Here is a 26,276-nt window from a genome sequence, read left to right as displayed (position 1 = left end):
TTCTAAGAGCTGGTTATGAAAATGGGTAGGAGGCCATCATGTCCTGCTGTTTGAATGAGGAATGCAGGCCAGCAGAAAAGCTGGGGAGGATGCTGTGCATATATTTATATCTCTGTGTGTCCATTGATAGAGCACTTTAACCAGCTATGACCTTCTCCGGAACATAGTTAAAATGCCAAAGAAAATATAAGACAATAATGGGAGGTGAAGGCAAAGTTGCTGGTTTTAGTATGTGCCTCTTTGTAGACAAATAGGCCATCACATGACAATAATAAAATATGAAAAACTAATATTAAAAAGGTGAAAATCAGATAATTGCTGAAGCATTGGTTATTTATAAAATAATCGGTAACGACCCTTGATAAAGAAATCACATTGTGACATTGCTGACAGGACAACTTTCCACGAAGGCAATGGGAAGAAATGTAGCAGCTGGTTCTGAAAGCAGGGAAAACCTGAGTTAATGTGTTAGCCCAGGCAAGAAAACTCTGCTCATTTATTGTTACAAGGTTAAATGAGTACATGTTTTTAACTGCTGGGAATAGGCAAAGCTGGTTCAATACTGCTGTTCTTGGATAAGGTATGAGGTCATTACTAGTGCCCTGCCCATATTCCCAGGGGTCAGGTAGGGTTTCTGGGACATGCTGATGGCTTCCAGTGTCTCCCTGTCTGAGGGGTTCTCTAGCCATACTGTTCCATAGGCTGGAAGTACGAACCATTAACACCCCAGGACAAAGCCTCAACCAATCAGGGACCTGAGTTGGTAGAAAATAACCCATATTCATCTCTTCTCAGTGGTACAACCCTGGCATGTATTCTCATCTGTCAGATGGTCCCCAGCAGGCCTGAGTTTTAGTTTTCCACAGCCGTAGTTCATTCATTAGTATGACTTTTATTGGCTTTCCTGACTCTCTGTCTCAATTTTTCACTCTCTCTCTGGGCTCCTTGGTATCACCTCCAAAATAAACTACTTCTACCCAAATTGTTGTCTCAGGAACTGCTTGTTTCAGGGGATCTGGGCAGAAGACAAGACTAAGATACATCACTTTTTCATATACTGATGTGTCAATGAACAAATATTTATTGAGTATCTATTATCTAAATAACACAGTACTAGACTTAAACTATAATAAAGTTTACATTCTCAATTGCAAGGAACTCATGTGGACAATTAAAACATGGGTTCACTGAACATTAAATAATAAAAGCAGGAGGTATATGATGAGTACAAAATGAGCTAGCCAAGCAAAAATGGGAAATGCACAAATTTGAGTGGATGAGATGGAAGAGGAAGGACAATTCTGTTGGATGCAGAGATATGTACTCTCTGAGAAATTCTGAAATAAAGAAATCTACTAAAATATGATTAATCCGGTATTTTCCAAACATTTCTAATCCTGGAAACTTTTCTTCGTGTAACATCTTATAAAACTAATGCCTCAAAGGAATGCACTTTGGGAAATGCTGTCTTGGAAATCAAGTTCCTGCTACTGGCTCTAGAATCCAATGCCTTTCTCCATTTAGCCCAGGGGTTTTCCACTTTCAACCCCACTGGCCAATTTAGATATGAAGTAACTCATCACTTCAAGCCAGTTTGGATGAAACAGATAGACTGAGCAGTCTTCCAAAATATTTGAGTTTTTCTGCATGATGCCAGGGTGGACATATACCTTTCTAACAACTATAACACTATTTAAATAAGGAAAAGGTAATACATAGTTGTAACACAATAAGGTAACACAATAAGGAGAAGTTAACACATAGTTGATCAATTCTTTAGAACTCTAACTGCCTTGAAGAGAAAATGATCAGTTTGTCCTCTGAGAGAATATTTAACTGGTCAGCTGTTATTATGAATACAACCTTGCCTGGGTTCAAATCCTAGGGAATCTTGGGAGAATCGCTGTACTTTTCTGTGCCTCAGCCCCAGTATATTTACTTCATAAGGCTACTGTGAGGATACAATGAAATAATGCATTTAAAGGGCTTAGTATGATTTCTGGCCCATAGCAAGAGCTCAACAAATAGTAGCTGTGCCTATGATTACTACCACGATTAGCAACAGTAACATCATTACTTGGCTCTCTTTTACCTTTAGTGGATTTCTTTCCCCTGGGCCTATGACCGCCTTGACTAGAACACACCCACAAATTTGGCACCTCACAATGTCCATATAATGCCTAGATGAGCCAGATGCAATGCAGACAAGTTCTTAAAAAGACAACTTGATATTCTTCCAGAGGGAATTGTTGCCATTGAGATCCCCTTGGAAAATCTGAATTTAATATATGAAATTGACTCTACAAGTAACTTTCAGAAGAGAAATTGTTGCAGAGATAGATTTTTATATGAATTTTGTCAGAGCTTTGTGGGATTTTTTATGACTTTTTTCACTTGCCTACTTGCTCAAATGCATATAATTGCTCTAAAGAATGATGAGTCAGTGCCTGGGTTTGGCTTGCTAATAAAATCTTATGCACATATAAGTCATCCCTAATATCAAAATATCATGAGGGGTTTGAATAAATAAGATTGGATCTTCATGGAATATTTTCTTTCTCCTTCCTTTCCGTCCTTCTCTTTCCCTTCTCCCCTCTGATGTCCCCATCCCTCTTCCCTTCTATCTTTCTTTCTTTCTCTCTCCTTTCTTTCCTTCTTCTCTCTTCCTCATGTTTTCATTCTCTCCAATTCTCTGTGCATGTTGTTCAGATTGTCTCTCAGTCCCTCTCTAGTGCTGATCATAATCCCAAACGACACAATCCAAATGTTAAAATTCCAAAAGCCAAATCCTGGGGAAGGGATTAGCGTGGTTTTGGTTGCATGCTGGATAGTTGCATCACATCTCTTGCATCATGTTAGGTGGAATTATCACCTTGTTATTGTCTTTATTTGGAAACTAAAGGTGGTTTAAGGAGATGTGTATGAGTGCCAATTTGAAAAGAGGTGGACATGTAGACTGAATTTTAGATATCAACTTGATTTAATTCAGGAATACCTAGGCATCTAGTAAGGCACTATTTTGCGTGTGAGGGTGAGGGTGTGTGATCTCTGAAACACTCACTGCACTTGTATTTGGAGAATGGTTGTGGTCTACAAATGTTGTAAGTATATGCTGTCCAGTTGAAAGTTTGGTTATTGCTCAAACATTGCAATTAAGTGATGTTCTGCTTTCGCAGCACCAATAATAATTAGCTTTTAAGCTTTTATCTTTCACCATTAGGTAACCTTGTATACTGAATTTAATACAGCATTTTTGCAAGGGAACAATTTCACAGTTCTCTTCCATGGTGTGGCAAGGAATACAGTAAGAAGGAATGCTATCCAGCTTCCCAGGTAATGAATCTGTGAGGGTGCTTTCGGAAGAGACTAGCTTGTGGGTCTCAGTGGACTAACAAGGGAAGAGGTAGACACCATCCTCAGTGCTGGCAGACACCATCCAATTGACCAGGAGCCCCAGAGAGAACAAATACAGAGGTGAATTTGTCTCTCTGAGAGCTGGGACAGACTTTTAATCTGCTGCCTTGGACATCAGAACTCCAGGCTCACCGGCCTTTGGACACTAGGACTTTCACACAGTCCACCAGCCCGCGGGTCCTGAGGCTTTCATCCTTGGACTGAGAGTTACGTCATTGGCTACCCTGGTTCTGGGACCTGTGGACTTGGACTGAGCCATGCTATCCGCATCCCATGGTCTCCAGCTTGCAGATGACTGGTCATAGGACTCCTAAGCCACCATAAGCTCATGAGTCAATTCCCCTAATAAATCCTCTCCTGTGTATCTATATACACATCCTATTGGTTCTGTCTCTCTGGAGAACCCTGACTAATACAGATTCATTACCCGGGAAGCTGGATAGCATTCCTTCTTACTGTATTCCTTGCCACACCATGGAAGAGAACTGTGAAATTGTTCCCTTGCAAAAATGCTGTATTAAGTTCAGTATACAAGGTTACCTAATGGTGAAAGATAAAAGATTAAAAGCTAATTATTATTGGTGCTGCGAAAGCAGAACATCACCTAATTGCAATGTTTGAGCAATAACCAAACTTTCAACTGGACAGCATATACTTACAACATTTGTAGACCACAACCATTCTCCAAATACAAGTGCAGTGAGTGTTTCAGAGATCACAGAAGTGAAAACACAGGCAAAAAAAATGCAAGAAATCTTTCCTGCCAAATTATTCAATCCTGTAGAACTTCTGCACCTTCACACATGGCACCAATTCACTATGACATGTATTTAATCTTCACATCATTTAGCACTGGGGGCATAAATTGTGTTAATACTTTTAGAGAGTTCTAATTCATTGTACATTTTTTTTTTGCAAATTTGACACCATGAAAATGCATTATCACAATGTTGATTTTGTGTGTAAGTATTGTGTCTGTTTGTAAAAACATTGAAACTTTTTCAATAAATGAAGAGATACTCTTTTTGTGCATTTGCATTTATAAAAGATAAAATGTCTCAAGATCTTGGCTCTTTGGACGACTGCATATGTGATGATGGCCCATCACAGTTTTTGATCAATCTTGTCAAAAGACTTAGGTTGTCCATCATGATATTTCAGATGATGGCAATTACAAAGCTGGGTGCACACAATTACCAACCGTAGTCATAAGCATTTATACATTTCACTTTTTGACATATTTCTTTCTGAACATGGTTTGTCTGCTCATAACTGTTATACTGGTGCGACTGTCATTAGTGTAAGTATAACTGAGTGTTGATGTTTGCAACAATATATATGATATCATTGCCTACTTTATTGTGTAAAGTCACGTATGCAGTGTTCTGTCATGTTTTTATCTATCTCAAATAAATCCCCTTTAAAGAATGTAACTACATGTCTTTTAAATAATTTATTATCTTTTTTTCCAGAATTACATTTTTGGGATTTTGTTGTTTCTGGATTTCAACATGAGGAATTCTAGTCTTCAGGATTGTGTCTTTTGGGATTATGGCCCCAGTTCCCCGTCTCTCTCATTTATCTAGGTCTGGCTTTCCATCTCTGTCTTTGGCAAGTCTTTCTTCTTCTTAGGTATCTCTGTCTATCTATTTGATTCTTGTCCCTCTTTTTCTCTGGTTCTTCTGACTCTTTCTTGTGTCTCTCCATCTACCTCTTTTTCCATGTGTTTCTTTTTTTCTCATCTCTCTGACTCTCTTTGTCTCTGATGCAACCAGACTCTGTATCCCACATTGTCCTCCAAGAAAGGCTTTCCTGATGTAAGTGGAATAGGCAATATTTAATGCTGCTGACAGCCTAATGAGTCACACAGTATCTGCAGACTTTAACGAATGTGTCAGAGTGGGGAGAAAACGACCCTCTCAAATCACTGCAAACACTAAAGCAGATGAACAAAGGAAATTAAACCAGTTGCATCCAACAGACTTCGAAACACACCCACAAACCTTCTCTGCCCCCTCCTCCATCAGCAGATCTTCACACGCTTGCTAATACCAGCTGGTTCATACACTCCAGAAGTATCACCCTCGCCAGTTACTGAAAGTGAGACTTTAAATATGGGTTAAATCCACTGGTCATTAGCCAGTCTTTCATCCTTTTTTTTCCCCTGTATTTTCCTCACCTTCATACTTGATACATCCATCAAAGGAGGAAAAATACTCCATCAACTGGGATGAGGAAGGGAGGAAGGAGAAAATGGATAAATGTGGCTCAGAAATGCAGACTTTATCTGCTTTAAAAGCAAGCAAACGTATCAGGAGAATATTGCTAGTCCTGACTTGGTGGTACCTGAGTAAACGTGCTCCACAAATACAGAGAAATATCTTATATTTTTGTGATATCTTTTGGCAAAGAGATCAAAGAATGTGACATTAACCAGTTGGTACTCACAATCTAGCCTGATAATTTATACCAGTTAGGTCTCCAGTCTCTGCTCAAAAGCAAGCTGGGCAACTAGAGAAACTGAGGCACAGTTAAATATTGTGCCCTTTTCACCTCCTGACTGGGAGAACCATGAGGTTGACCCCTGATGGGCCTGGACAAAATCTAAGAGGTGAAGCTTGCTAATGGCACCACTCTCATCAGCTTTGGGACTCCAGATTTTATACACACCACACCAACACACACACACACACAGAGAGAGAGAGAGAGAGAGTATCCTGTTCCTTTTGCCACTCCACTTTCCAGTTGCAGGTCTCTGGCCAAACAATACCCACACAAGCTTAACATTTCTTTTGGATCCTGCCCTCTCTCCTTCTTGACAGTGGCTATTTATTGTTAGAATTTCATTTCCTCAATGTCCTGTTCTCTCTCTTCTAAGAGTTAGTCTAGTTGATCTGGACTGAAATTAATCCATAAAAATGAGTTTAATGGGTTAATGTATTTCTCCTCTAAAAAGGCATTTGTTCAATGCAATAATGAAATAATTAATAATAAAATTCTAAGGGAGTCTAGCAGTGGGCATTTTAAATATCATAGTTGGCAGAGAGCAGAATCTTTGAGGGCAGAGTAGCTGTCTGCTCCTTCTTGAAGGGCTAAGTTTGGATGAGCCTTGAGGTTCTATGCTCTTCTTGTTAAATTTCTCCATTTCATCATATGTTGATTGAGATACGCAAGTCTCATGTGTGTGCTCCTAGCTTCCAGTCTCTCAGTTAGAGGCACGAATCTTTGTGCACCATAACTTAACCAGGCAGACATTCATTATACCACAGAATTTTACTTGAAGCAAACACATCTTAGTACCAGCTTAAAAGATTCAAGTGCTCCAAATGTTTTGTTAGAAGCTAGTATTACCTGAAAAGCAATCCTAGGGCTTGGGTACCATCAACAGCGTCCTATAGAACGCCCAGTGACTTTGTTTTTTCATAACTCTTTAGGTTGCAGCTTGAATGTCTTGGGCCCAGAGGCAGTTTTGAAACTTATAGAAGAAAGCAACAAAGTTCAAAGCAGAACAAAGTTAAGATAAATTAGCAAAGAGATACATTTTTACAGTTAAATTTTTTTTAAAAAAAGAAGAAACATTAGGCTAATGCACATCATCTTTATCTTAATATCTATAATAAAGATATCATGTCATCTTAATAACTATAATAAAAATGACTTATTCAACACTTAACAAATGTTCGTTTATTGCCATGTGCCAAGCATGGTACTAGGCATAAAGTTCTCAAGGCAAACAAGACAGACACAGTGGTCCCAGATCTCACAGAGGTTATTATTATCTAGCGGGAAAGGCAACCAAGCAAATACAAGAAGTACGGTAAATCTTATAATAGATATGCAACAAGCTACTCAAGGTGTATTAAGATGTGGCAGGGAAATCTAAATTCAAAAAATGAAGGTGGGGAAGGATAAACAGATGGGTCAAGGAAGGCCTTCAAGAATCTCTGGGAACTAAAAGCTTCAGTAGAGGTTAACATCTTGAGTGCAAAGTGGGTAGAGCGAAGAAATATGAGGGTGAAAAAGCAAAAGAGCCAGAGAGAAAAGGGTCATCTATGCTCTGTTAGAAGTTTTGACTTTATCCTAAGGGCCACAGGGAGTCACTGAAGGCTTTGGAACAAGCTATTAATGTGATCAGATGTGACTGTGAATGCATTACAAACAGTGCAAAAGGAGAGCCTACATTTTGCAGATATAGCTGGTAACGTATATGGGGCTCTCAAGGTTGTTAAAATTATCTCAAGGAATATCTGGAACGCATCAGATGCAAAAGAGCCTGCTAGCCTACCTCAAAAGAAAAGCCAGACTCTTCTGCAATTGGAGGGTTGAGACGCATGGAGTTCTGTCATCACCTGACTTCTCTCTTGGCAAGGGACACAATTTAGAAGCATAGAAGCTTGTCTAGATTTGAGGAAGTTCAGATTAATCTGGTTTGAAATACTCACTGTCCTGTATAACATAAGCCACCGGTCAGACCAATATTTTTCCATTCAGTCAGCAGACTCATAGCTGCATGATCCCCGGAAATGGGGCTACAGAAACAGATCACGAAATTCTTAGTGATCCTATTGTTGGATGAAGTGCAATGTTGACAGACGAGCCCAGATAGCCATCAGAACATGGGCTCTGAGGGAAGGACTCACTTCTGGACTTTCTAGTGGTCCTTAGTGAATCCATAGTGAAAGGTTTAGTGGCAGATGCAGCTTCTCTTTCTCTCTCTCTTTCTCTCTCTTTGTCTCTCTCTCTCAGTCTCTCTCTCCCTCTGTCTCTAAGCCATCCTCTTGTAAACTGGCTCTGTTAACTTCATCTGACACAGTCTGCTCTGCCTTGTCCAGAAAAGTGGGGGCCCAGGGTCAGGACATGCCTGTGCTTTCTGACCCCAAGTCTTCCACCCAAACCATAGGAGCTATATGACAACACTTGATACTGCCATTGTTACTTGACTCTGTTTTCATTGTTTGTTTGATTTTATAGCTCGACTAGTCTCCAAGGAGTAAACTTTCTAGTCCACCATATGTACTATACAGTTAATTATAACACGCTCCCTCTCTTACCCATGGACCCTGAACATAAGGATGTTTCTAGTCTACATATGGTGAACAATACTGTTCATGCATTCTACCCTCAATGCATTTCCTAGAGCCTTCACACAGTGGACATTAATGACTTCTTTGGGCCCCTTCTGGTTTCACCAGATGAACAAAAATGAAAATAAGCAGCTGTCATACTTTAACTTAAAAAAAAAAAAAAGAAATTCATCAAGACTACTCCAATTTGGAGAAATACTTGGCTTAGAGAGAGAGGAATCGGCTGTACCATTGATGGCAAAAAGCTCACTTACTAATGCACCACTTCCTGACATTTAATTTGCACAATTTGTCTCTTATTATCTGGCAACTCTCAGAAGATTTTGGAAGGAGGAAAAAAAAGAAGGCAGAAACATAATAAGCATTAAGATTAAAAAGTAAGAACATAGGGGGCACCAAGTCAAGAGTCAGATAATAGTCAGACTGTGGTCTCCAGGCAAATCCACACCTGTTGACAAACCACTCCAGCTAGATAATGGCCATAAAAAGGAACCAGATGGAAGGGTAACCAGAAGACAACACGCAATAATCCAACAAAACTCATTTATGTTAGTTGCCCGGCACTTAGACACCAGAGTACTCATTCAAATCTAAACTTAGATGTGATATATCTGCGAATATTACCATGCACCTAGATAGGGAAAATTGCATATTTTCCATACAAAAAAATATCAAAATGTTTTATCTGTGCTTCTGCAATTCAAAAATGACTGAAGCTGTGAACTTCAAATTTGGCAAGATTGTAGTCCTCATTAAGGAAGGGAATAGAAGCCAATTTTGAAGAAAAATGGTTTCCTATTTTTGAGTGTAGAAGGTTTAAACAATGAGTGTTGAGCCTAAGATGAGGAACATTTACTCTGCTGTTTTAGCTTCCATTTGGATAAAGATGATTAACTGAAGAATAAAACTAGATGTGTCTCTTTTTGACTTAGAAATGAAAACACCTTTCTTGATTCCTTTTGTTTCTCTTCTGCCTTTCTAAGTCAAAGTTTAATTTGTTAATATGAAGTTAAGACGTAAATTAAAGCACTTCAAAAATCAAATAATTCTCATAGTGGCTTTACGTTGGCCAGCTTAGGCCTGGAGTAGTCTATCCCCATGTGTTTTGGGAGTTAAACGGCTGTAGTGCAATATACAGGATGTGCAATGGACTAAGAGGATACTGTTATAGGAAATGTAACTTTGGAATTTCCTGATTTGACGGCAAAGATTTCAGTCTTAACACTGTGTCAATATTGGTTTTAAATATATACATGTTTGTTTATTGGCACGCACACACATACACACAGGAATCACATCCATAAAATGCACCCACATCTGTGGTTAAACACAGCAGCTGTTTAACAGCCCAGTATAACATTCTGAAAAAATTGGGACCTGAATTAAGAATCTCACATCCAGTCAAAGCTGCAGTGGGAACTGAGGTCCTATATTAGGAATGCTGTCTTGAGAGCTCTCCAAGCTTCCCCCAGACAGAATTCCTTTGCCAAATTCACAGCATGGTTCCTAAAATTTGGAATAGATAATGAAAGTCCCTGACTTTATTCCTTGCTCTAATAATTGTAGTGTAATAAATAATACTTTGAAGGCCAGCTCAAAGTAGAATTGAGGCAATTTAAAGTCTGCTAAATGTGCACATTTACTCATCTCTGAAACAACAACGAGCAAAAGAAGCAGAAGCAATTCAAAGGTTCTGTTCACATAACCATAAAAGAAAAAGGCCACCCATAAGCAAGTGGCCAACAGGTGACAGACAGCACAGGAGCCAATGTGCACCTTTGTTAGCATTCCACACCATGGCACCTCCTTTGCCTGTGCTCCATGTATCCCATAGCCTAAGTAAAAATAATCTTGGAAATGATAGAGGAAAGGTGCAACAATCCAAAATCACACCCATAAATCATCAGGACACACTAGAGCAGGTAATCTTGAAGGTAAGGCAACCCTACCCTCACTGAATGATTTTTGCCAATGACTGGGCTTATTGGAGAGCCTGCCACGGGGTATACACACACACAAAAGCATGTAGCACTTCTGCCACCTAAAATTGCCCAAGTCTCCAGATGTGAAGACAAGACATTTCTATGACAAAACAAGTTTGCAGATTTTTGTCGCTGCTTTTCTCACTGAGGTTTCTTTTTTTCTCTGCTTATGTGCTTTTATCTTCTTCATTTTTTTTCTAATTTTACTTCTTAACATGTGAGTTGAATCAGTGCATCCTACCCATACCCTACTACTGCATTTTTCTTCCAACAGCTGCACAATGAATTCCAATTTCCCTAGCCTGGCATTCGAGGCCCTCTATAATCTGATGTCATCCATTCATTATACATGTATTCATCCATTCACATGTTCATTTATCTTTCATTAAATTAGTATTCCTTAAGTCCAAAGTATAATGATAGGGATTAGAAATATATAAATAAGATACCCTAACTGCATCAAGGATCTTGGAGTCTAGCATGAAGCACACACAATAACGATTAATTACAATAAGGGGGAGGATACAGCAGTGTACAAGACACCATGGAACAACAGGCAGCATTGTAGGCTGGGCACGGTGGTTCACGCCTGTAATCCCAGCACTTTGGGAGGCTGAGGCGGGTGGATCACGAGGTCAGGAGATCGAGACCATCCTGGCTAACACGGTGAAACCCTGTCTCTACTAAAATACAAAAAATTAGCCAGGCGTAGTGGCGGGCGCCTGTAGTCCCAGCTACCCCGGAGGCCGAGGCAGGAGAATGGCGTGAACCCGCAAGGCGGAGCTTGCAGTGAGCCGAGATCGCACCACGGCACTCCAGCCTGGGCGACAGAGCGAGACTCCGTCTCAAAAAAAAAAAAAAAAAAAAAAACAAAAACCAATCCAGGGAGCATTGTGCCTAACTCTGCGGTAAAAGAGAAGCAATGTGTGAGCTAAGGTTCAGAGTCCAAGTATGAACTTACCAAAGGATATGCAAAATGAGGTGAGAGGGGCTATAACAAGAAGAAGAAACAATGAGAGTAAAGTCACTAGGTACAAAAGGAAAAGGGGGCAGGCAGGAATAGCCGGCATTTCAATATGGCGGGGCCCGTGACAAGTGGAGCAGTGGTACCAGATTAACGTACAGGAGAGCAGAAAGATGGGCAGCAGCCAGTCCACGCGAGGCCAGGAGAGCTCTTCTAGGAAGTTTGCATTGTTTGATGGTTTGGTAGACCACTAATTTTAGTTGATTCTAGATCTTGTTAATCTAGAGAAGATTCTAGTTAACTTATATTTTTGTAAAATCACTCACGTAGAGTCTGCAACATGGAAGATATACCTAAGGGATTCCATCTCCCTCATTTCCTACCATTCTGCCTTTTCACTCTAGTTTAATTAATGCAGCAAGTAGGAACTGTTTCTCTAGCACAGGTATGCAAGAAACAGGCCTGTCTAAATTTTCATACAAGCCCCTTTTCTTAGGGAATCCAGGGTTTCCCTCCCTTTTTCCCAAGTTTCTAAGCTTCTACAGGGTGAGTACCTGAAAAATCTGATAGTTTTTACATTTTATCTGCTCCCCACTTTTGTAAGGAACCTATTCTGTGCCTTTATGGATCCCCTAAAGCACCAGACTCATAGCAGACAATGAAACTGATCTCTACTGAACAAAATTATAGCATTACTCTTCCTTCATAAAATCTTGCCCTCCACTGAAGGCTTTGCACTTAGTATTTTTGCAAGGCTTCTGGGCCAACACTTAGGATATTCATCACCTGGGGATCTTGTTAAATTCCAATTCTAATTCAATGGGCCTGAGCTTCAGCATTTATTTCTAACAAGCCCCCAAGTGATATCAATCCTGCTGGTCCATGGATCACACGTTGAGTGACAGGGATTTGCATGCTATCATGTTCTATCTCTCCTGAGATATGGCTTCTCTATTATTTGGGGAATTAAAAAAATCATTTACTTAAATGATTTAAGAATATTAGCTCTTTGAAAGCAAATAATATGTCTTTCACACTCTTGCATCTCCATGTAAAGGTTAGCTACTCAGTAACTGATAGTTTATTCCAACTGATTTGCTGACCATGTGCTCCATGCTGTTTTTAAGTCCTTAACTGGCTCTCAGCTATCCTCAGAATTCAGTGCAAAAACCTTAGATCATGCCAAACATGATCATGCCAAAAACCTGAGCCTGTTCCCCCTCCAGCCTGACCTCCTGCTGCACGCCCACATCCAGCCTTGTGTCCCTGCCATCATATGTGGGAGCCTCTCTCATTCAGACTGGGGCTCCGGGGTAAGTGTCTGACAATTATGGAAGATATGGCTCATCTAGGACTCTGAGGAGTTATAGGAAGGATGGAAAATATGTCCAATTTCCTTTCTTTGCCCTCAGCTTCGAGTCTGGATAAAGGGTTATCTGTAACTGAGACACAGGCATAACCTCTCTAAGCCTCAGAAGCAATGGGAAGCTGAGCCCTGAACCATGAGGACTGGGTAGGCATTTTCTCCATTCTTGAGGTCCTTTATTCTCTCTTCCCCAATTTGCTTCATCTGTGTGCCCGCTAATTTTTGCTTTGGTTATGTTCTTCCATCCTGTGGTCTAATTTCTAATTACTTTTCTCCCCTTATGTTCTCGTCTTCAATAATTGTGGGTTTTTCTCTCAGCATATCCATTTTTGGCCTTTGTTTCTCTTCCTGCATTACTTTCTCTTTTAAGATTTCCGTTCCCATCTCTTGTAAGTGGCTTTCCTTTTGCCTCCTGTGTGCAACTGCCCTTGTGGTAATCTGGCACATGGTTGACAAAGTCCAGCTTCCCTTTGCTGATGGGCCAAGGTGTGTTCTTAGAATTTGGCTTTTGGGTTTATTCCCCTTGTACCAGCTAGCATTCTATAAAATTGGATTTTGCAATTTCATGGCCTCCCCCATGCACACCATTGAGCATGTCTTTATCTCTTTCTCCATCTTAATTAAAGCCTGTTACACTCACATGCACAAATTAAAATGAATTTTATATACATTCTCTTCATAGTTGCTGGCGATTTGCATGTGAGCCTGGAAGTGAATGCCATAGCGGAGGACGTTACAGCCTGCAGCTGCTACCTGCTCCAGACACCTACATGGAGTTTGCTGACAGGCAGCCCAAGTGGTCTCAAGGCTGGAATCCTGACAAGTACCGCACCTGCTAAGGGAATTGATTCAATCAGAGCTTGTTTAGAGGCAAAGTGACACCAATGAAGATCTCTTCCCTTATCAGGTTACAGATTGCTCTCCCATAAGCCACCGGAAATCTAAAGACTCCTCAGAAACTTAAGGGAAATTCTCACCCAGCTGCTTTCTCTCCTAAATGACTTGTCTACTGTTAGACTGATGGCTTAGGGCTTGGCATGAGGATTTCATGCAGATGTGGTGGGCTTCAGGCCCCAGCGCATTCTTCCGTTTAAGTGGTGGCCTGAAACCTGCCATTGGAAGGCATGAGGCAAGAATGTTTCCAAGCTCTTCAGAAGATATTAGCATATTGCTCAAATGTCCTTTTGGGCAGATTTTTGTGTTCCTTATGCATTAGATTAGCGTGCTAAGAATATGCTTTCTAATGAAGACTGAGGAAGAGCTGACACCTTAGACAGGAATGGCCAGGCTCTGTTAAAGAAAGATGTTTCATGAGATAGCTCAGCACATTAGCCTGGTTCCCAATCACAGGCCCAAATAAGTAAGATGGAACCCAAAGGAATTCGGCTGTTGTCTGCCAAGCAGTTTGTCAAGGCAGCAAGCTTTGTTTTTCAACCATACTGTCCTCAGGTAGAGACCATGATGCTTAGTGCATGCACCATTGACCTGCAAGTGTGAGAAAATGGGGAAACAACTAGGCAAAACTGGGAAGATCGCTAGATTCAAGGGGAAGGACAGTAGGAAGAAATGCCACCATTCCTCTGGAACTTGGGTGCTTGCTGTAGACTATCACTTTGGAAAGAATCTTGACAATTGTATTAATTTTATAATAGTTTTCCGATGCATTAAAACAATCTTATAATTCAACACACCACTTGCATGTAGAAATTAAAATGTACTGATCCACAACTTTCTTCATATTTCAATTTAAGAGTGATTAAAGGAAGAAGCCGTATTTTTTTCCTTTATATCACTTTCCTGCAAAACGGGGAGAAAACAAACACAGGTGCTTTAAAATTTTCAAGGTGCAAACTAAATTACACGATGCCCAGGAGTGTGCAGTAGCATTTCTTTGTTTGAGCATGGAATAAAAGACAGATAATTAGGAAATTGGGAGTCTATTAATTTTCCAAATTTACTCATGCAAGAACCACTGAGCTATGGTGATATTTGCTTACCTCGTCATTATGCAAAAATATATTAGCTAATTATTTTGACTAATGCAATTAAGATATGCATATTTAGCATAAACCATACAATAGAAATGTTACAGTCAGCAATTGCTGAGTTGCGCTCATGGGTAGCAGAGAGGCAAAAGTCCCTGCTCAGTCTCCAGTGGTAAGCCACAAGATTGCTACAACTCTGCCTGCACTGTTATTATTAGTTTGGTTGCAGTAATTAATTTACTTTACAGCATGACTAGGTGGCACAGCTAGCAGTGGTATTAATTTTTGTTATGAGACACCTGAAGATGTCAGCTTTTGAGCAGCAATGTTTGCACCTTTAATTGCCTTAATCAGTGGAAATGCAGTATCTTTTTCAGGGATCCAATTAAGAACTCTATTGTTATTTTTCTTTTCTCTCTAACCCTTACTAATGAATACAGGAGCTAGTAAAAGTTAAGGTGACTGCAGTAACCAAGAGGGGCATCTTCTGTTCTTAACCCAGGGAACCCACTGAGCCTTGAGCTCCTGAAGGAGAGAGCAAGGCTTTCGCGGAAACTTGTTGGGCTCCATCATCCCATAAACCCTTGCAACTCAAAGTGTGGCTAGTGGACCAGGCTGGGCCCACCTTCAGACCCTCTGAATCAGAATCCGCATACTCCCAGGTGATTAGCATGCTGTTGAAAGAGATTAAGATTTTTCTCAGCTTTCGTTGTACCCTGGGTCAGCTGAGGACACCGGAAAAATGAAACAGGAAAGATGCCAGAATGAAAAGGCAAAGAGAGGAAAAGGTTTGGGAAAAGGGTATAATGAGGATGGGGACCCTACCTCACAGATTTGCTCCGAGTCAGGCCCGACAAGAGTCTCTTCCTGGGCCCTGGCATGATCTTGTCTAAGGATGTCAGCCGAGACTTCCTAACTGTATACCCCCTACTCATGCCTCACGGCACATTCTCCACAAACCGCACCAGTCGGACCTAGATCTCTGGCTGCTCTTTGCTTCTTTCTCCCTTTGTTCTTGCACATCAAGAGTTACATGGGTCATGTTTGTTACAGTCTCTGTGTTACCAAGATTTTTACCTCCCAGAACGTTTCTGTCTAACTGGACTAGAACTTATCTTGACTGGTTCTTCTCTCTCTGTCCACCCACATTTCATGGTATGTTATCCTACTAGAAAACACTACAGGGATCTTTTATCTCCACTCCTGGCCATAAGCTGGCTCTTCAGGTTACAAACGGGTACACCTGAAATCAAGGCCCTTTCATTTGTATCTCCATCCCATGTTCAGCTCCTGAAATTTTGTGTCCACAGTGTCAAGCTAGGCTTATCAGCTTCCAAAATTTCTTAGGCCAGCACAGCTTAGGAATAGATGACATGGTCATTAGCAACAGTGGAAGACAGATGCCTTTGCCAGTAGAAACAGCAGGACCAGCCAGGCACAGTGGCTCATGTCTGTAATCCCAGCACGTTGGGAGGCTGAGGTGGGTGGATCATGAGGTCAGGAGATCGAGACAATCCTGGCTAACACAGTGAAACCCCATCTCTACTAAAAATACAAAAACGAAATTAGCCAGGTATGGTGGCAGGTGCCTGTAGTCCCAGCTACTTGGGAGACTGAGGCAGGAGAATGGTGTGAACCTTGGAGGTGGAGCTTGCAGTGAGCCAAGATTGCACCACTGCACTCCAGCCTGGGCAACAGAGCCAGACTCTGTCTCAAAAAAAAAAAAAAGAAAAGAAAAGAAAAAGAAACAGCAGGGCCAACAAGTGAAACAGAAGCACTCTAACTTAGAATATAGAAATGATTACCTTAGAAGCTCCTGTAGGGGCTGAATTGTGTCCTCTCAAAAAATTCATGTTGAATTCTTAATCCAAGTACCTCAGAATGTGACTTTATTTGAGACAGGGTCTTTACAGAGGAGATTCAGTTGAAATGAGCTCATTAGGGTGGTCCCTAATCTAATATGACTGACTGGTGTCCTAACAAGAGGAAGTTTGAACACAGACAAGTACAAGACAAGGGAGGAAATGATGGGACACATAGGGAGAAGAGGACAGCCATCTATAAGCCAAGGAGAGAGGCCTGGAGCAGATCCTTCCCTCACAGCCCTCAGAAGGAACCAACTTTGCTGACACCTTCATCTTAGATTTCTGTCCCCTAGAACTGTGAGACCATGAATGTATAAATTTGTTTAAGCCATCCAATCTATGGCACTTTGTTAAGTCAGCCTTAGAAACTCATACAGCTCCTTAAAAAAAAAAAACCATAAAATTTTGTCCATATATTTATCCCCTGATGGCATCTAACATCATAGCAGGTGTCACATAGTAGTTGCTCAATAAATATTCATTGAGTGAGTGAATAGATGAATAAATGGATGCATGAATGAATGAATGATTTAAAGAACCATTCTCAGGTCTTTAAGTTAAGATCTGTCTTCTTTATTTGCACCTGATTCTGTGGAACTTCTGTGATACGTGCCTTTCATTCCAAGGGGAAATGAAAGTTGATCCTTGAGCAAACACCCTAGAGAAAAGCACTCGTAGCCTTGGGCTTCTCTTTCCAGCCACGAGGGGCTTTTAGTTGGTCCTTCAAGGAGTTTCCAATGTCTCAAAGAGCATGAGTCAGCAGGGTGGCACACATATTTGTTTTCATGTATTAGTCATATATTTGATAGAGTGTACAGCAAATGTATGTGATAACATAAAATATATTTTAAAATTACAAATTTGGACAGCTGTCATGACATTTGAAAGAGTACTTTAAAAATACTGCTACATCCATTTTTAAATGCCATGCCAAATGGCTAAATTTGTCAGCCTTTCCATATTTTTTATATTTGCTTGTTTGTTTTGATTTTTGAAAAGGAACTCACCGGTAATTTCTGGGCAGCTGGTCAATAGTCATGAAAACCCTGCTTTGTAAAAGCTAAATAAAAAGTGAGTCTAAGATGAACCCTGCCCAACTCCACCCAGTGTGTCCTATTTAACAGACTACTTTGGGCAAAAAGGCCAAGAAACTATCAAGAACTAAGTGGGAGATTTAGCAAACTTGAGGTTGGCAGAACAACAAGAAAGCACAATTTGGGGTTCAGGAATTGGCATTTCAAACCCTGTGTGCTTGTAATGAAGTTGACACGTGCCCCATCCAAGGGAGGGACAGGGCTGCTTGGCTCCTGTCAATTTTTGCTGTGAAGAAGTACAGACCCAGACAAGGAAACCCAAAAATGCAAACTTTGAAAAAAAGTCCCATATTTTCAATTACAAATTTTTAAGAACACTGCACAAAGCCAAATGAAGCATGTCAAGAGGCCAGATGTGGCCTATCGCCTGTCATTTTTCAACCTTTGTACTACTCTATGTTCAAAAATATTTCAGGCCAAAGAGAAACCATACTGGTTTCTCACCACACACCTATTCTAAGGAATTTGGCTTTGGAGCTATCTTAGATGTGAAACTCCCTTATAAACTTATTACTTACACACACACACACACACGTATTTAATTGATATTATATACATATAAATGTATTTAAACAATAAAATTCCCATAGAAGGAGAAACAGACATTGGCACAGATAATCCGCCATATTATGGGATTTTGTTTATTGTTGGTTTTTACCAGCAATTGCAAGATGTGTCTTTCTGATTTTATTCAGATCAAATGAAAGTCTTTAAATTGGTTTGCTTTGTCTGAGCTTCTAAGAGCAGAGAGGGAGGAGTTGAAGGCCACATGTGTGATGGTGGCAGAAGGAAGATTGCCCAGAACCGGAAATTTGCCTCAGATCACCAAGTGTCAAGGGTAGTGTGGCAACGTTAAGTTGTCCTTTGGAATTGAGCTAATCCTTAAACTGAGTGCATATCCAAAACATTAGCTATCTGCTGTCAGGCCTTTATGTGCCACATGCTGAGTTAATTAACACAGAGACGCTTGATACTGGAACCCTCCAGAGGGGAAAACAGAAAGCAGCCCAGGCCTGAGAACAGACAGAGCCCTTGGGGGGATGGAAAACACGGGGGTCTGTTCAGTTTTTCTTTCTTTCTGCTCTTGTGATACAAGGTCAATGGGTTAGTCAATCCCATTTCTGTTCCATTGTCTGTTGTAATTCCCAGGAAGACATCTTCTATGAATAATGAAGCCTTACTGCATTCTGAAAATTAAACATCAAAACTACCAACATTCCCTCAATGATGGTCAAAGAGAAAAGTTCGATGGAAAACCGACTGGCCCTATAAGACAGCAGCTCTCTCTTTAGAACCCATTACAAAAACAATGAGAGCAGTTTCTGCTCAAAATTTCATCCTTATAAATGTATTTATGTAGATCTATTTATATAATTCAATGGAAAACACACCCAACATTTTCTATTTTTACACTGTGGTGAATGTGTGTGCACACACAAAGATTTCTTGTAGTCTTAGGGGCTAGATAATAGAGAAAAACATTCCATCATTCATCCACTTCTAGAATGCTGGAGGCAGGGCCTGTCTTGGAGGCTCATGCCTAGGAGTCATGGCATAGTGTGGGATGAAATGTCTTTCCAGGAAAGACAAGTGGGGACTAATGGCAAATACTTTAATAAATACTATGAAGGCAAAGAAACCTCGTCTTGACTAGCTAGTAGCAATCAGAATGGAGAAGAGGGGAATAGAAAGAGGATACCCTAAATGAGAAAGAAATAAGACTTAGAAAGCAACAAAATACAAAGCCAATGTGTCGCTGAGGTTTCAGGCATGGATGCTGAGGATGTCAGTGCTGGGAGAGAGGGAACAAGAGTGGCTGGTGGAAAAGAGATGGTCTCCCATGGTGGTTGGTCACCAGCTTTGGAATAAGACAAACAACTCTTGTTAGACATGTGACCCCAGGGAATTCCTTCCATTCTTTAAACTGCTGATTCCTTAACTATATATACTAGAAATGATGACATCTTCACAGGGTGGTCATAGAAGGATGAAAAGAGAAAAAGACCATATCAGAGGCATTAGAGTATAGCATTAAACAGCATTGATGGGAGTTGACAAATTTCTTTCCCCTTAATAATCATGTAGCCTTGGGAAAGTTATTCAGGGTCTCCAGGCCTCACTTTCCCCTTGTGTGAAATGAAAATAATAATAACAGTGCCTACTTCATTAGTTTGTTGTGGGGATGAAATGAGACAATATATGTAAATCACTCTAAACAGTGATTGGTATGTAGCAACCACTCAGCATGCATTAGCTATTATGAGGTAGTGTGCTTAGCACAGTACCTGGGACAAATAAGAGCTCAATGAACAATAGTATGATCGTGCTGATGCTGATGGTGTATGTGGTTTTGACAAATAGAGCTGTAACAGGACATCAAGAAGAAAAAGGCCACTCAACCAAGATATGGAAATGAGGAAAGAGCCACAGAACAGCAATGACAAACAAAGTCCCACCCCATCCAGAGTGAGAACACCAGAAGCCTCCCAGTTTGGGAGATACAAGTTGTATGGCCACACTTGTGCCATCACCCTCAGTCTTGGCACTTCTCAAACACAGGCTACAGACTGGGCATCCTAGAAACACATGAAGCACCACACTGCAATAATGGAGAAGCAGCTCAGACTCCCCACCACCTGCCCTGCGTGACATCATGGTGCTCACCTCTCCGCAGCCTTTCCTACAACTCACCCCACAATACCCCGTCATTGCTACTGCCATGATTTTGGCTAATTTTGCATTAGCCATGTGGACTGTCGGATGGTTTCTGCTGTATTTTGTTGCCCTTTCAAATATTTCTTAAATAGAAGATTGTACCATCTGGTGGGCAATCTGCCTGTGTGCTATCTCACCTATCCCAGCGTGGATTCCAGTCCTATTAGGGAAGGAGCGAGGGAGAGAGGAGAAGCGTTTGCTAGCAAGCTGCCTCTGGCCGCCAGCAGCCCACTGTCGCGGGTCTCCTCCCTCTCTCCTTGTGGCCTAGTTCTGCGTGCACAGCAGTCAGTTTCTGTTGCTGAGTAGATGTTTCTCCCACTCACTCCACACCCTGGCTATTACTCATGGGGCTGCAGGGAGCAGATGCCTCCATAGACAGACCTCTCCGACCTGTGCTGACATTTTACCTACCTAAGCATGGAATGGTGGTGCTGCTGCACTTCCTAAGTGGGAGAGAGAGTGGCCAGGACTCAGTTAAACTCCACACACCTCCCTACATCTCTACTTTACATCACACATCTCTACTCCACCAAGTCAAAAAATTGATTCAAAGTGCTCAGAATTCTAATGGTACCTAAAGAATGAAAACACCCACAGGTATTTTATGAAAAAAAAATATGTATGTGTGCGTGTGTGTTTTATACACATATATCCCATACACCTTATAGAACTTAACAGAGGCTTACAGCATATTTAGCTTTTATTCTACCGCAGGGAAGGGAGCACCAGTTGTGCCTGGGGAAAATGCAGATTTGATGTTTTGGGTTTAGAAGATGATGCTATTAACAGTCACATCAAGATGTCAGAACATTATCTGGCAAACCTTTTTTGGTGGGAACAAAAACAATTTCCTGCTTTTTTCCATCTGGGGGTGAGTAATAGGCTCATGGCAAATCTCAAATAATTGTCAAGTACATCAATTGTCGAGTGGTCATGAATGGGAAAGCTATACCCAGCAGGCCTAGGGTTGGACTCAGCCTCTCCCTTCTACTACATGTATGACCTTGGGCAAATTACATAACCTCAGTTTTCTCATCTGTAAAATGAGTGTAATAAGTAATCGTACCTATCTGACAGAGTTGTTTGATTCAAAAATCCTATAGAGCTGCATATATGCCAGAAACTCTTCTGAGCACCTTACAAATCAGCCAAATAGCTCCCCCTTCTCCTAAATGGAATCCTGGCACAGGCCCAGGGCCCATTGTGGAGAATGAGAGAAAGAAAGAAACTAAGATAAAGTGACATCCAGAGAAAGCAAAAGGTCCAAAATAGCACAGAGGGAAAAAAGAGCAACCCATGGAATTATAATTAATCAGTTGGCCAATCACTCAAGTATCTCTGCAGAAGAGGTTCCCCTCGGTGGCAGACACTATTGGTCCCTGCCTGTGCGCCCTCACCCTTAGCACTTCAGTGCAATCCAGGCTGATTTCTAGCTGCCAACTCCTGGATTCTTTTATCAGGCCTTTTGGTAACACTATAGCCATTTTGCCTGCCCTTGCAGATGTCTGCAAGACCTAAGGAATCAACAACCCCAGGAGTGTGCTAACCAATGAGAGGCAGGATTTGGTAATTAAATACCAAGGGCACTCTCATTTCACTGACAGGCTAACTTTGAGAAATGTGTTTTTCACTGGCTCCCAGAGTTAACTGCTCCAGGTATACACAGTGGTACCTGGCTCAATAACACACCATCTATAATGCATCCTGTACTGGCTGCCTTCTTTTTATGTCTCGCCTTTCTACTCTACTACCTTCACGTCCCAAATAAATGACTTGCATGTGAATCCTTGACTCGGAGTTTAATTCTGTGGGAACTCAGAATAAGATACCTTTAATCCAATGGGTAACTAATATTGGGCCAGATTGCTCTCAAATGCCAAATGTCAGAAAACCATGCTGCAACATTTCTGAATGTTTGAAGAGAATGATTTGGGACCCACAAATTTAATTTTCAGCCAAGATGTCATTTGCATATGGCAATAACAGGAATTCATTCCCAACTAGGACCTTTAAAGAGGTGAATCAAAAAAACTAAAAAATGAGGAATCTGTGATATTTAATGATTTCTAATCCTAACCAGACCCTTCTCACTGTTCACATTTTTACTAATACTTCCTCATCTGGGAAATTTTTAAAAATCATTTTTCTCATGTTTCATGTTTTTGAACCTATTGTTCAAAGAATTACCTCCAGATTGGAATTCCTCATTTGAGCACGTTGTGATGGTAATAAAAATAGGTGACCTACAACAAACGCTCACTAAGAGCTAGTCACTATGCTAAGGTGCTTCAAATGCAATATCTGACTTAATTCTCAATGACTTGATGAAGTAAATAGTAGTAGTATCCCAAAGCAGGAAATGGAATCACACAGAGATTAATTTCCCCAAGATGAAGCAGCCTATAAGTGGCTAAATGAATTCAGACACCACAGCCTGGCTTCACAATTCCTTCCCTTAATCATTATGCTCGCCTGTTATGATCCTTTAGGGGAATTCTCAAATAAAAGCCCTGGTTTACTGTCTTATTCTATCATAGACCATTACAAACGAGGACTGTGTTGGGGACCAGAAGATATTACCAAGTGTTTACCCCTATCTTTCATTTAAGTAGTTCTAATACAATGTAGGGGAAGTTTGTGTTGACCAAAAAGATTATCTTATTCTGGGTTATAAGCACTTCTCAAGAGGAACCTGAAAATGGCGGCCAGGCGGATGAGTGGCTCTCATTCTGGAACAGTGCTGTCCAATTGAACTTTCTGTGATGATAAAAATGTTCTAAGTCTACGCTGTCCACATGTACTGTTGAGTGCTTGAAATGTGCATAGTGAAAACTGCAGACATGAATTTTTAATTTACATAATTTTAATTGATAAAATTTAAATGTAAGTAGCACCATGTGGCCAAGGATGAGCAGAGTGCACCACACAGCTCTAGAACCCTGAGGCTCAGGAGGAGCTTCCAAGCCCATCACCAGCATCCTCAATTTGCGTGGCATCTACTACAGAAACTCTGACAGTAACAAAAGAGTGGGGCAGAAAAGTTGTTCCAACAATCATGAAATAGGAGGTGGACCCTCTCCAAAGTGCTTATGGCTTTTAGGAAACACACTCACACACTCCTGTCTCACCGATTTTCATGACTTTTCTCCAAAGATGATACTAGTGCTACCAGTAATATCTCTGGAAATGCCCCCAATGCAATGGTTTCCAAGCCACATTCTTCACCCTAGAGCCTACCAGTGTTTCAGAAGCTCTACAAACATTTAATTTGAATTGCACTTTTAAATATGTTTAGCCACTCTTAAACAGTAAACGGAAACATTCAAGTGATGTGAACAAATTTGATACTTCTACCTATAGCTTGATGCTATCAGGTTAATTTGTTTTTATGCCAACTTTATAGACCCTCTTCTGTGGTCATCTCCTGGGAAATGGAGAATATTCTAAAGTTACGAAGTAAAATGTCATTAAAAAACAAAAACCTTACCATTTCCCTCTACTTACATGTATGAATCAGAATTTTCTCCATACTTTGTAACCAAAACAAACAAAAACATAAGTAGAGAGGGAGGAATTGGGTAATGTGGCTCTTATAATGTGGCAACAGTTACCACAATTTCAACTTTTTTGTGCAACCAAACATCCTAGGAATTCTCTTTGAGTGCCTTTTAAATAAATTAATTTTAAAATTATATTTTCATAATTTGTAAATTACAAAACAAATTTGAGGTATTCAAATGTTGCTTCTGCTATTTTGTATACTTATGTGCCAAGTAATGTTTTATTTGGAAAATAAAATGTTTCATTTCTTAAGGAAAGAGTTTGAAAACCAATAGGTATAAAGATGAGGTGTCCAGTACATGCTAAGTGGACCACCTCACTTCTCTATTGAAGGATTCTTTCCATTCACCCCTCTTGAGGTATGTCTGTCCCGGTTGAGGTAGGATAGAGAAGTGATAATATATTAAATTTCAACCCCACTAGGAGACAGGCCATGTGATACTAATTAGCAACATCTTGTCAGTGATGCTGAATCCAAGCATGGAGGACTTTATTTGACCTTATAAAGAGTCTGACTGTGTGTGGCCATTCAGCATCTTCAGGAAGGGTGCATCTTAAATACTAGCAGATCATTACTAAAAATCAACAGCACCCACCCCAGGGACAGAGTGCCGAAATGCCTGTGAGTTGTTGCTAGGAGAAGGACTTTGTCTAACGGTGCCTCTCTCTCATCCTGCTTATTTCTACTTCCTTACGTTTAGAACTAATTTTCCTCTCGGGACCATACCCAATTTCAGTGCCTGCCTGAAATTTTTACATTGATGAATAACTGTGACAATTGTTGTTGCATTTTTAAACATACACAAAAAGTGAGGCCAGCAACATTAAGACTGCAGTTGGATTTCAATATTTTAAAGTACTACACGTTCCAACCGGGACTTCATCTGGTGGATGTCTGTGAAAATCAAGGACTGATTGGAAAATGCCACCGGTAAAGAACTTGAGAGTGAGGATCCAGAAGGATGCAATAGAGACCCCCAGGAGGGAAATACACTTAACTATGGTTCATCTGTGTGAGCAAACCCTCCAACAGGATTATTTCTTCTGCTTATTTGATCCTTGTCCACACTTGCTTATTGTAGGATAATTTCTCTAACCACCTTTTCTCCCACAACGCCCTGAAAAAAAAAGGGGGGGGGGAGAAGCCTGCTTTATTTTACAGCTAATTTGCTGTAAGCACATAGCCCAGCTGCTCACAATGAAGTAAAAGAGGAAATGGGAACAGAGGGAACCTTCTAATGAAGGAGGGTGGGGGAGCGGCAAGGAGATGGAAGAATAGGCTAGGTGCTATTTGTATGATTAAAGGCAAGCAAAAAAACAGGCGTAAGCAGATATGTTCATCTTGAGCCTAGGAACAGAGAAAATAAAAGATAAAAATTACTGAAGAGCAAATAATTTGTTCAATATGGTGTTTTAACTGGCCAAAAGAAATCTCTCCCACCTTTCTGTTATATGAAGTTGTGTTTCCGATGTTGCTTTTGAATGTGTGTTATTATTGGTCCATTTTTTGTAGACAAGAGATAATTCTAAAAACAGATATTAAAATTTGCAATTCTGTAAGGAAGGAAAGTTCAGAGAGGTGGGTTTGATTGATACAATGGAGAAAGATTTAAATGAAATAATTTAGGGACCATTGGGAAAATGGCATCCTAAATTTCTGTGTTAGCAGGCTGCAAGCTTCGTTCTTACAAAATATTTATTTTTAAAAAATAGGAATGATCACATTCTTTATTGCATCCTTCATCCTCTCCTCTTTCTGCCAACTCAGCATTCACACCCTCCCCGTTAGCAAGACCTCCTCTGACTCTTTCCCCTGAAGACCACATCAGAAGGGAGTATATTTTATACTTGTGTACTTTTTCAAACTGCAGAATATGATATTCATATGCAAATGAATTTTCTGAAATTTTAGCCCTCATTCTTTAATAGTGTAACCCGTTATAGGAGGAGGGGAAGGACAGCTTATGAGCCAGAAGAGAAAATAAATAGTTTAATATTCAGCTTTATATAAATGTACTGAATTGGTCTGTATGATAATGGTGCCAAAATAATTAATTTGAGTCTGGCCCTTCTCATTTGTTAGGAAGAGCAGGTTGCTGTGGTCTAAGGCTTCTGTGAAACCGTAAAAGAATCGGCCCATCATCACTTTCAGCTCAGGGCTCCTCTTGTGTCTTCCCCTGGTGAAGGCTGAGGCCTCATTTCCTCTGGCCCAGCTGGGGGTTCTGTTTGGCTGGCCTCAGAATCCT

Source organism: Symphalangus syndactylus, chromosome 1, assembly GCF_028878055.3.
Source record: "Symphalangus syndactylus isolate Jambi chromosome 1, NHGRI_mSymSyn1-v2.1_pri, whole genome shotgun sequence".
Taxonomy (NCBI): Eukaryota; Metazoa; Chordata; class Mammalia; order Primates; family Hylobatidae; genus Symphalangus; species Symphalangus syndactylus.
This window is presented reverse-complemented; position numbering follows the sequence as displayed.